The 12,010-nt window shown below is 37.6% G+C and overlaps 1 protein-coding gene across 5 annotated transcripts in view; it reads right to left on the reverse strand.

Annotated features, from left to right (window-relative positions):
* The window catches only part of LOC106180971 (MAM and LDL-receptor class A domain-containing protein 1), a 63,644-nt gene extending 57,916 nt beyond the window's left edge, over positions 1-5,728 (reverse strand). For 3 of the 5 annotated variants that reach the window (XM_087018497.1, XM_013565165.2, XM_087018498.1), the window contains exon 1: positions 5,091-5,250. The gene's annotated coding sequence lies outside the window, so the exon portion shown is untranslated. Of the gene's footprint in view, positions 1-1,405; positions 1,687-5,090; positions 5,251-5,578 lie in introns of those variants that run through there. The other 2 variants (XM_013565166.2, XM_013565167.2) reach the window with 2 other exon arrangements.
* Positions 5,729-12,010: the final 6,282 nt, after the last annotated feature.

Here is a 12,010-nt window from a genome sequence, read left to right on the forward strand (position 1 = left end):
TTTAAACCCCCATTCACCTGCACTAGCTCAAATTTAATTTATGTATCGACTTGCAGTGGATGCGGTGAGAACTATATAGGACAAACCAGAGACACTCTCCGACATAGACACAGACAACAAATAAGACAACCTAAATATCAGTGCACGTCTGTGAGTGGGCACATTAGAGAATGCTCTATGAACAAAAACAAGGACTTCACAGTATTCCCATTTTATAAATTCACTAGGGAAACAACCCAAACAAAGAAAATTTCTTTATTAATAAGTTTTAACCTACATTAAACCAAGGAGTCTGTTATAACTCCTTGATTAAACAGATCCTAAAGCATTGGTCAAAGCAACAATCCAATACCCATTGTCAGAGACATCACATTGAGTCTTTATGACATCACTTAGTAACCAAAATAAACAACCCCCCTGAAGATGCAATGAAACCGGTCGGGGCAAAATAACTGCTGTTCTTTATTTCTTTTTATCATATATATATATATATATATATATATATATATATATATATATATATATATATATATATATATATCGGAGAATGAAGTCAATACACCATGAAAAAGTGCTCCACCCATGGTGGCGGCCCGTGGGGAGCTGGTATATAAAATCAAGGATACGAATAAATTAGACTTTTCTCTCCATTTTATCAATATTTATTTATTTATTTTTTAATAAAATGGAGAGAAAAGTCTAATTTATTCGTATCCTTGATTATATATATATATATATATATATATATATATATATATATATATATATATATATATATATATATATATATATATATAACTGCAATTAAGATAATTAATTGTATTTATGTAGAAAATGGTTTGTTTTAGTGGTGGTATTAAAGGAATGTCTTAGCTGCTGTGTATCTAGGCACACACATTTATATTTTATGAAAGATGTTTTGGGGACTAATTCTATCGAGCTGAATCAGTGAGAAGTCATTCAGCTTTGTAGCTGCGGAGATATTTACCCGCAGTTTTAGCAGCTACACTGTATTATTACTTACGTTTCTTTATTGTTATTTGTACATGAGTTACCAGCCATTACATTTTTGTGGTTTCAAGATTTGGGGACGGCCAGTTTTCTTGATATACTTGGTGACTGTATTTTCTTCGGATTATTCTGTTTTCCCAGCCACCAGTTTTGTTATCAAGTTTCGGCGATGGCTGTTTCCTTTTATTTGAGTGACTTCAAGTTCTGGGATCACACACAGGCTAGTAATTTTATATTATCTTCAATTGTTCCCTTATTCATGTGTTCTTATCATAAGACTTATAATTTGTCATGTGCTGCAGTTGTTAACTATTTTGTTTAGATGTCACTGCATCGTGTTATTCTTTTAAAAAATCTTCTTATGTGTAGCTATTACATTTATGCTGAAACTTACCGGGCCAGGAATTCCGCTGTTTTTATATTTTCTCGGCTGTAGTTACATGCCGTAATCCATACATTTCTGTTATTGTCTCCGTATCCGCATTCCCAGGTGCCATAATTTAATGGGTTTCTGGTCGACTAGGTTACATGCATTTTTGGAGTTGTTTTGCTCTTTGTTTTGGGTGTACTTCCCAGGGCCAGGTTGCACCAACCGGTCTTAAGTGAGGCGTAGCAGTTGCGCCGGCGTAAACCGGGCGCAAAATGCCACGCCCGAGAAAAGCCAGTTGCACCAAACTGGAATAGAGTTTACGTCGGTCTTAACTTAGTCGTAAATTTACGCCTGCCAGCTAGGTGGTGTAAGTCGGTCGTAGCTCGTTTTCCACTATGTCTAGGCTGTCACAGAGAGAGTTTGATGACAATTATCGTAGTTAACGTAGAAAATGTGGGTTGTTATTTGTTTGTTTCTTCCACAAAACTTCCGTCTGTAAAGTTTGATATATATATATATATATATATATATATATATATATATATATATATATATATATATATATATATATATATATGTTTTACTATATATAAACATAGAGGTCTCTTGTATTTCTTAATCTACAAGATGTAAGCTCGATTGAATTAAATGATACCTCACGGTGTAACCATAGAAACAATGCCATAAAATTGTCAGTTGCACCAAACTGGAATAGAGTTTTACGACACTGTTGTAAAATTACGAAAAGAAAGCAATGTTGGCGTTAAAGGCCCAGTCACAAATCAGTTGCGATGCGTCGGGATGGGTAAAACCCGGGAAATTTGAACAAAATCTTGAGACAGATCTCACGATTTTGCACCCGTCGGAGGCGTAAATTTAATAAATTTAATAAAAATAATAATCCAATAGAGCTGGTTTTCTAATATGAGCTGTATGTCAATCCTAAGAATCATTCTTGTAAGTTGTAAGAATAGTTAAAAAAATAGAAAGTAACACTTTACTTTACATAATATTAATGGTGCCAGAGCACAAAGTAGGGTTTTTGTCAATTTTGATGCAACATTACATAATGATTAACTAATTAAATACCACCAAATTTTAAAAATCTACTATTAAAATACGGACATTAAGAAAATTTGATTACCACTGGGCTTCTTGCCCAAGGGAGCTCTAAGTCCCACATTGAAAATTGCAACATGTGAAAGATAAAAATGTTCACAAAAAACCTGTATTACTGCCAAACAATTAACTAATGAGACAATTTTTCAACTGAAGCTGTATTTCAGTCCTATGTTTCTTTCCTGTAAGTGTGAGAAGAGCAAGTGACATGGTTTTCCTTTCACTGCCACTATGGAGGCAGTGCCCAGAATAGGGGTTTGTTCAATTTTGATGCAATATTACACAATGCTTAACAGCATAATAACCATGATTTTTTTAATAATAAAATAAAAGTATCATGGATATTCAGAAAATGTGACTAGCCCATAGAGTTCAGAGTCATACTTTGAAAATCCCAAAATGTAAATAAGAGAAAACTGTATTGAAAGAGTTTATTTCCATTTTCAATATTTACATAAAGCAAAATAATCAATTTACTGTCATTTTTATATGATCAATCAAAAAATATGTTGTCAAAGCAAAAATATCAATAGAACAATTATAAATGTCTAACTTGCTCCATTCTGAGATTCTGAACATAGTGAATGGTTGAATCTGACAAACTGTAAAGATATGAGTTTTTTTCCATTTTTGACACTTATTACACAATACACGATATCAGGTTTACCATCATTTTTATATAATCAACTAACAATGTTGTTAAGATGCAGAAAATGTCAAAAGAACAACTTAACATATCTAATTAGTTCAAAAATGAATCTGTTAACATGTCTGAGAATTAAATTTGAGGAAAAAACACTTATATACAAAAAAAAGGTATAACTTCACCAAACCTTTACTGATCAAGCTTATTTTCAAAAAAATATCTGTATTTCAGTAACACTGATCACTACTGTGAATTTCAAGACAATTGGCCAATCAATTTTCCTTAAAATGTGTTATAGGTGTTGCATATATGCTGAAAAAAAGTGAAAAAACAGCAAAACTTTTATAAAAATGCCCAGATCATGCCAATTTTCGAACTTGACTTGCGTATTATAGACATTCATCAGTTCTATAAGTTTCAAGCCAAAAAGTAAAGCGGTTTTTCACTTATCGTGTTATCAGGGTTGCATATATGCTGAAAAAACTGCATAACTTCCATATAAATGGCCCGATCAGGCTGATTTTCAAACTTGACCTGCGTATTGTAAATATTTATCAGTTCTGTAAGTTTCAAGTCAAAAGGTAAAACGGTTTTTCAAATATTGTGTTATCGGTGTTGCATAAATGCTGAAAAAAAGTGAAAAAACAGCAAAACTTTTATAAAAATGCCCTGATCATGCTGATTTTCGAACTTGACCTGCGTATTATGAATATTCATCAGTTCTGTAAGTTTCAAGCCAAAAGAAAAAACGGTTTTCCACTTATCGTGTTATCGGTAAAAGTGCACGGCGACGACGGCGACAACAGCGACGGCGACGACAGACGCAGGTGATGGCTATATGTACAGACACATCTGTGTCTGTACATAAAAATGGTCCAATCAAGCTAATTTTCGAATTCGACCTGTATTTTAGTAAGATGTATCACTCCTGTAGGTTTCAAGACAATAGGCCTATCGGTTTTTCCTTGAAATGTGTTATCAGTTTTGCATATATGCTGAAAAAAGCGAAAAAATAGGCTGAGCATAACTTTTTTAAAAAATGGCCCGATCATGCTGATTTTCGAACTCGACCTGCGTATTTTGAATATTCATCAGTTCTGTAAGTTTAAAGCCAAACGGTAAAACGCTTTTTCATTTATCGTGTTATCGGTGAAAGTGCACGGCGAAGGCGACGGCCACGACGGCGGCGACAGACGCAGGCGACGGCTTATGTAAAGACACATCCATGTTTATACATAAAAATATGAAAAAAAGCCAAGCACTGTTGGTCGCCAAGCTATCCCCAAAGGATGCCCAAACAACATTCGTTTGTCTTGTAGGAAGCAAAAAGCTTGTAGAATACTCGTCACTGATGGCCACTGGTCACCTGCAACGTCTATAATTGCATTAGACGCCGTATAGGTACATGTAATAAATGGTTGCACAGATGACACACAGGGGAGACAGGCAAGTTGCCCAGTGGACACAAAGGTCGCTCGTTGTTCTACAGGATTAGACCACATTTGGTCACTTAAACGCCCTTTTCACTGGACGTTCTTTTTGCGACCATGAAACTGGCATTGCTGTGGTGGTAAAAAGTAGGCACAAGCATCCCTTTGGTTGCAGAATGAATTCTCAGTGATCGGCCAGTTTTCGGCACGTTAAGTATTTTTACTCTCAAACGAGGCCGTGCTACGGGCAGAGAGGATTGCACAAGGGTCGCAGGAGCATTTTAGGCGACCACTGAACGTCCTGGCCATACTTTTGGCAGTAGAAGGGAGGCACAAAGGCTACAGTTAGGTGTAAAGGGTTTTTTTCACAGTTTAGAGGTCCACGCTAAGATGATATAGGCGCATTGTACAGTACAATGCCGCAGATGACCCCTGCACCAGAGTGTTTTGAGTGAATTAAATGAAAGTTGCATCTTAATGATATGACGAGAGATTTTTAATCAAGTAAACTTACCTTTCAGAAAACCCTTCCAAAACAGCTGTCTACATAAATTTAGGTAAACACATCCCCTTCGTCTTAATGCTGCTTTACATCGTAACAGGATGTGAAGAAACTGGGTTACCGCCCTTTCACTCACGTAGCCCCTTTTGTGCGACACCACTGCGCGCACTATGCTCAAGTTACTGTAGTTATTTATCCAAAATACACTTCAAGGTTAAATCTGACAGGTGTGTTTTTACGCCTATTGATTGTTAGCAGACGACAGAACGTGCCCGCCTGGGTCGCTTGTGGTGGGAAATATCTGTGTTATGTGCTACGTGTAGTCCTTTCCCGTATGATATTTTATGTTTGTGTGCATCTCACTGTCTGCGAAAATGTTTGTTTCCAAAGTGCCCACCCCCATAACCGAGATTTTTGCGAAAAAAATATCTATAGTGGTAGCCTTTATTCCCTTACTCCCAGTCCATCAGAAGTACCTTACGGCACGCGGTACAAATCACCTGGTTGCATGTAATGTAGGCCTTCAACAGCTAGCTGTCAACCATAAGCCTTTTTCTCTCAGCCTACTGCTCGGGTGTCCACTCTCCATCGTGTATTAAGCTTAGTCAGTAACCTCTTTGGGATTGACCTTTACCCTGGAGACTATCAACCGTAACTTCCCTATAACAATACTTTAGATTTAGAAAAATGTGGTGAATATTATCAATGAAAACAGAAACACTTTAATTACAGTCAGATTTACTCGTCGAAAGAACCTTAAGTGAACAAGTGCGATGTTCCTCTGTAACGCCACGCCGCCTCTTGTACAGTATTCAGCGAAGACTTTGGCGCCTCTTGCAGTAAAATAAGGCCAAGAACGAGAAGAAGGTTTCAAAAATAATAGTAAACAACTTACAAAATGAAAAAATATAGAAATATCCCTTTCCTAAATTAATAATAATGACAAGTTAATATCTAAATGAAGACAGAATATGAAAAAGTGAATACAGTGACGGCACAAATTGTCGCCCGGCACAAATTGTCGCCGGCAACAATTTGTGCAGGGACTGTTGGCACAAATTGTCGCCGGCACAATTTGTCGCCGGCACAAATTGACGTCTTTCGGTGGCGACAAATTGTGTAGGCATTGATGGCACAAATTGTCGCCGGCACAAATTGTCGTCCTTAGGTGGCGACAAACTGTGTAGGAATGTCGGCACAATTTGTCGCCCTGCACAAATTGTCGCCAGCTACGATAATGCATACAATAAATCTCAACAATAATGCATATACTTACTCTTATACAATCTGGGTGCAATTTTATGATTGCCTTACTCTTCCATATTTTTCCATCTATTTGCTGATACTCTGACTTCCTTAATTTGCTTTCGATCCTCCATTTATAAATAAGTGGAGATGGTTATTATCGGCTAGCATCACGTTTGATACATTATATTCTAGCCGTTAAACCTCGTTTACCGAAAGGGGTGGTTCCCCTCGAGATTTTTTTCACTGCATAAAAGCGCAAAAGATAATCCGACCTAGGCATCAAAGTAACTGTAAGTTCATCTTTTGCGGTAATTTTGATGAAAAAAATGTCGGGGTGAAAGATGGGGGTAGGGAAACAAACTTCGGGTGTAGGGGATGGTTGCCCCTCCGGACATTTGTAAGTCGCCATTTTAAAAATATCTTTATGCTATGGAGCTGAAACTTACAGAATATGTTAGAATCGTCATTTCTCCTCTTTATAACCAGGTAAAATTCTGATATTTGAAACCTTTATAGCGAATTTTTAAATTTTCGCTTATTTTCCCCAGTTTCAGCCAAATTATCAAAACTTTCAGGTCGGTCGACCTTTATGACGTCATTATTACGTAACGCATTGGTCGATTTTCATGATCTTGATATACCTAGATATAGGAGCCCTTATACAATCTTAGTAAACACCAGTACTTAATGTGTGCCAATTTCAAAATCATAGAGGGGGTAGTTCCCATCCCCTCTTCAGTCATAATGTTACAGAAAATGGCTCAGGTAGCCGAGAGTTATGCAGGTGTAGTAGGAATAAAAGTACCCTGTAATATTAGTCCGGGCTCTACCGTAAAGTAAAGGCAGTCTACACACAAAATTATTTTTCTATGGAAGGGTTGACACAACCCCCTAACGATTTTTTCCTGCCGCTAAACATTCCTTAGACATATCGCTAAACGACCTTTAGGTTGATCCTTTGCGCTCATTTTAGTGAAAGCAAATCGAACCTACCACCTTCCCGGGGGTACTTTGTCTGTTTAAAGATGAGAGGTTAGGGGAAGTGTAAATGCACCTTTTAGCTATTTTAAATAGATATCCATTTCGAAGTTATTATTCAGTTAAAACTAGTAGTTTTCTTTACTACTTTGCAAAAAAAGAACCCATGAAAATCGGATTTTCCTGTGATTTTTTACGACATTTTGATTTTTCCTATATTTCGGAAAAAAATGTCAATTTTTCGGTTTTTCGGTAAATATGACGTCATAGTGACGTCATACGCTCACGGATGAAGTAGATTTTGGTATCAATGGAAAGAGGGGACAGATACCTATCCATTGGTACCACATACGGGGTATAGGGGGTTCGTTGTGAAAAAATAGGGGGGTTGCAACACCCCCTCCGTATTATATGTCAAAATCGCTCCGTATAACAAGGATTAAGTAATACGTAATTATTTGCAGAGGATTCTGCTCACATATAACCGCCAACACGTACACATGATAAAACTAAAAACATTAATGCGATGATGACTTTCTCACTTTTTTCTACCCGAAAAAGTCCTATTTTTAGCCGCCATGCCCGCAACAAGGAAATGAGAGCATTATAAAACGCAAAATTACGAGACACATTATGAGACATGCCCGCAATATGACAAAAGTCATGTTTTTATGCAAGACGGAATACTTGACTTGTGTCCTTTTGAAGAAATGTATCTGGTCCACTAATAAACCCAAATAGCATAGAACAGCAGCGTGGCCGTTTGCACTGCTGTGTTTGGTGAAACATACACGCACAGCCGACATCTGCCATGATGTCCATTTCATAGTCCATTGTTGCATTCTTGAGTGGATAAATTGTCCATCTATCTCATCTTTTCCAACACAATTGTGATAAAAGTCGCATTTATAATTTCAGTAAAAAGAAAGATTTTTGTTACTATCACAATGAATATCGTCAGTCATGAGAGAATGGATCTCGAAATGGACGCTAGACCACCTGTGGCACTCACAGCATTCATTTCGAGAGGCATTTCTCATGACTGAGGACATTTATCAGTCATTTGCTAAATAAATGAAGTCAGTAAATAAGCAACTAGATAGAAAACAGTCATGAACGACTGAAAAAATAAGTAAGTTGCTCGAACATTAATTAATTTATTTAACATTTTAATTAAAATTAACTAGTGCTAAAGCAGCAGGGTGGCGCATTCATTCAAATGGGTCACTTGTCGGACTGGATTTATTTACTTTTCCTAACGAACCCTTCATTTGTATGTACGCACACAAATTATTGTATATACATTATTGTAGCTGGCGACAATTTGTGCAGGGCGACATATTGTGCCGACAATGCCTACACAGCTTGTCGCCACCTAAGGACGACAATTTGTGCCGGCGACGATTTGTGCCATCAATGCCTACACATTTTGTCGCCACCGAAAGACGACAGCCCCTGCACAAATTGTCGCTGGCGACAATTTGTGCCGTCACACATGTACATTTACCCCTATTGATTGTTAGCAGACGACAGAACGTGCCCGCCACCACAGCCTCTCTCAACTTTTTTAACACTGGTAGTTGACGATTGATTTATTATCATAAAACACTGTGAGGCATAATTTAAATGTTTTGTAAAATAAGGAGACAGTATGTACATTTTGAAGAATGCTACCAAAAAAAAAATCTTAGCGCGAAATAACCTTGCAATTTTAACAATAACAATGTAAGGGTGGGTGTAATTCCAAATCATTTACGCCGCAACGATCTCGTAACAAATGTCACTGAACGACTAAATATTGGGAAAAATCTAATAAAAAAGAAAACATAAGTGCAACAGTTTCAATTTATTGTCACGGTATGTATGATTGTGTTTACACACTATCCCACTCCTACAGCACTTGCTATGCATCGCATTCATTAGACAAGTCATATATCGGGTTTTGGAAACGGACTTGGTCGCTGGCCTTGCTGCTGGATGACGTTTTCTTTGAGTGTACCTTGGGAGTTACATTAGGCGAATCTCTGTTATCTAGAATTAATACTTTATCCTCTGGCCCATTCCGTCTGCGTCTGTAAGGTAAACAACTCAATTGGTATCTTACAAGTTACAAGTCAAATAAAGATTAAATAGTCGTATTATACTTTTTAAATCAAGTTCATATCTTTCGCCACAAACTATAAATAAGTGGTCCATTTCTAAGAAATATTCAATTAAGCTGAAATATTAAACATATGTAATGGAAGTTTATTTGACTAGAATAAAGGAATGCTCACAACAGAACTAATCAGTGTTTCCCAACTGCCTGCCGACACATTGAAACGCTGGCTACTATTAACACAAAAATAGCGACCAACCCTGCTGTGCCGCCTCCTATAAAGGTCGCGTTTTCTGAACGATACAAACCTACGTGTATAGATAGGACACGTCGTGGCTGTACAGCAGGAAAGAGTTGTTGTCTAGAATACTGAAATTGCCAAGAAAAATCAACAGCGGTTTCTATGTATTAAAATGCGTCGCAAATATTTATTTTGATTAACATATACCAAGCATTGTTGACATGTTTACTAAAAGATTTCAGAGCCGACGTTTGTAATTTAAATATTAATTAAGAGAGGACTTGTATACAAATTCTTGAATTGATGAACAAAGACACTGGTTGCGGATCAAGTATGCTTCCTGAGAGTGTTGCTTTGAAATGTGAACCACGCATGCTCACAATTGTCTCCTCCCTTTCCATAACGGATACAACTCCACTCCCAGTGTGCCTCTCCACGCCTGGTCTCAAAGTGGGTACGATCAGAGTCGGTGATGTGACTGGTGTGGACTTCCCCAGTCTAGGAGAAACTGTTTCTCTTGACTTCGAAGTGTTTGGGATATTTGGGGGCAAGAGATGTCATCATATGTTTTTTTTTGCTTGCTGATAGTTATGCCATGATCCGCCTTCGTTGATGGTTTTGTTTTTAGGACTGTGCTTATTGTGGAAGACGTAGTAAACGCTGTAGCTGTGTCGGCTGTGGTAGCACGTAATGGGATTGTAGTTGTTAGTATGGTGGTTGTTGTTTTTGACTTTGTGGTTTTTGTCGTGAGGGTGGGTTGCATTTGCAGTTCTTGGGGATCTGGTTGTAGTTGTGGGAGTTGCGGTTGTTATTGTGGGGGTTGTAGTACTAAATGGGATATAGATTGTACTATTGGGGATTTCGGTTGCAGTTGTGAGAGTTGTAATGGTGGTTGTGGGAGATGTGGTGGTAGTTGTAAAGGCTGGGTCACACTGCGCTTGCAACCTTTTGGCAACCTTTTTGCAAAATCTGGCGGTCGCTTGCGATCACTTTGCAAGCTAATTAAGAAGCTATGGCCAATTTGGATCGGCAAGCAGTCGCAAATCGGTTGCAACAAGGTTGCAGTATGGTATCTGCAACATCTTATAGACCATCTTCAAGTTAAAGGTTAACAGTCGCACACCGTTTGCCGAGCGATAAACAACCTGTCTGCAACCACTTGGTGATTGAAAACCGGTTACAAGACTGTAGCAATCGCTTGTCAACTGGTAGCAGCAAGGTGACACAGAATATACATGTTGCCAACTTGTGACAGTAGATGCTTTCTCAAAAATTCCCCTCTCAAAAGACAAAAAAATCTAGTAAAATGGCTCCTTTTCAAAAAGACGGGACTGCTACAGTGTATAATCTTTGTTTACCTAAGAAGTAAAAAGAATGAAAAAACTCAGAAGTACTGGGTGAGACCGTGGATTGCAAGACGCCCCTTGTAAGGCGATTACAAACATTTGATGAAAGAACTTGGACTTGAAAATCAGGAAGTTTTCATTTCCTTCCTAAAAATAGAACCAGCAATGTTTTATGAACTTTTGAAAAGACTACAGCCTCAGTGCTGTAATAAAAACATAAATTTGCATACGTTTTATCCTTATAAATCTTATAATACTCTTTAATATTTTCTTGTTCAAATACTTGGTCTCTTTGAGGTCGCAAGGCTTGTGCTGTTACGGTCACACTGAACAAAAAACCTCTTTGCGACTTGCAACTGTCACCGGTTGCTAAAAGGTCGGCGAGCGGTTGCAACAACTCGCAAAGTGGTTTCCAAATGAACGCTGGGTTGATATCCGGTGGCACCGGTTTTCGGTGCAGCACCGATAACCTCCTGTCGACTTGTCGAAAAATCTACTTGTGGTATCCAACCGGTTGCTAACAGGTAGACGACTGCTTTGCAACTGATTTGCAACTGATTTGTGTGGTTTTCTCTTTGTCTTTTTAACCCCAGGCGTTTGCCACTTACAATACAACGTTATTAAATCGTGACAGGTTGTGCGCATCGTGTACTTTTTACACTCTCATCCTTGTAGTGAGGATACCAAGCACTGGAAGGATGTTAAATTATTTGTGTTGAAACTATTTTTATTTAAGATTATTGAGCACGTTCAACGATCTGTTCAATTATTTGAGGATAATTTTGATGGTTGAAATTATGATATTTAATAGCAATTATCCATTGCTGATAAAATTGTTCTTATTTTCCGTTTTCTCTGCATTCGTGTATTAGTTTCATTGTTTACTCTGATAACATGGCTTAGCAAATTTTAAATGACATACATAATTGAGGTTTTCGGCATTTTACCTATGAAATTATCGCAAAATGATAAAATAAATAAACGTAGCGTCAAAAAATCGCACATTGCTTTTTAGCCTCAC

Source organism: Lingula anatina, chromosome 7, assembly GCF_051362555.1.
Source record: "Lingula anatina isolate TDL-2025a chromosome 7, LinAna3.0, whole genome shotgun sequence".
NCBI lineage: Eukaryota > Metazoa > Brachiopoda > Lingulata > Lingulida > Lingulidae > Lingula > Lingula anatina.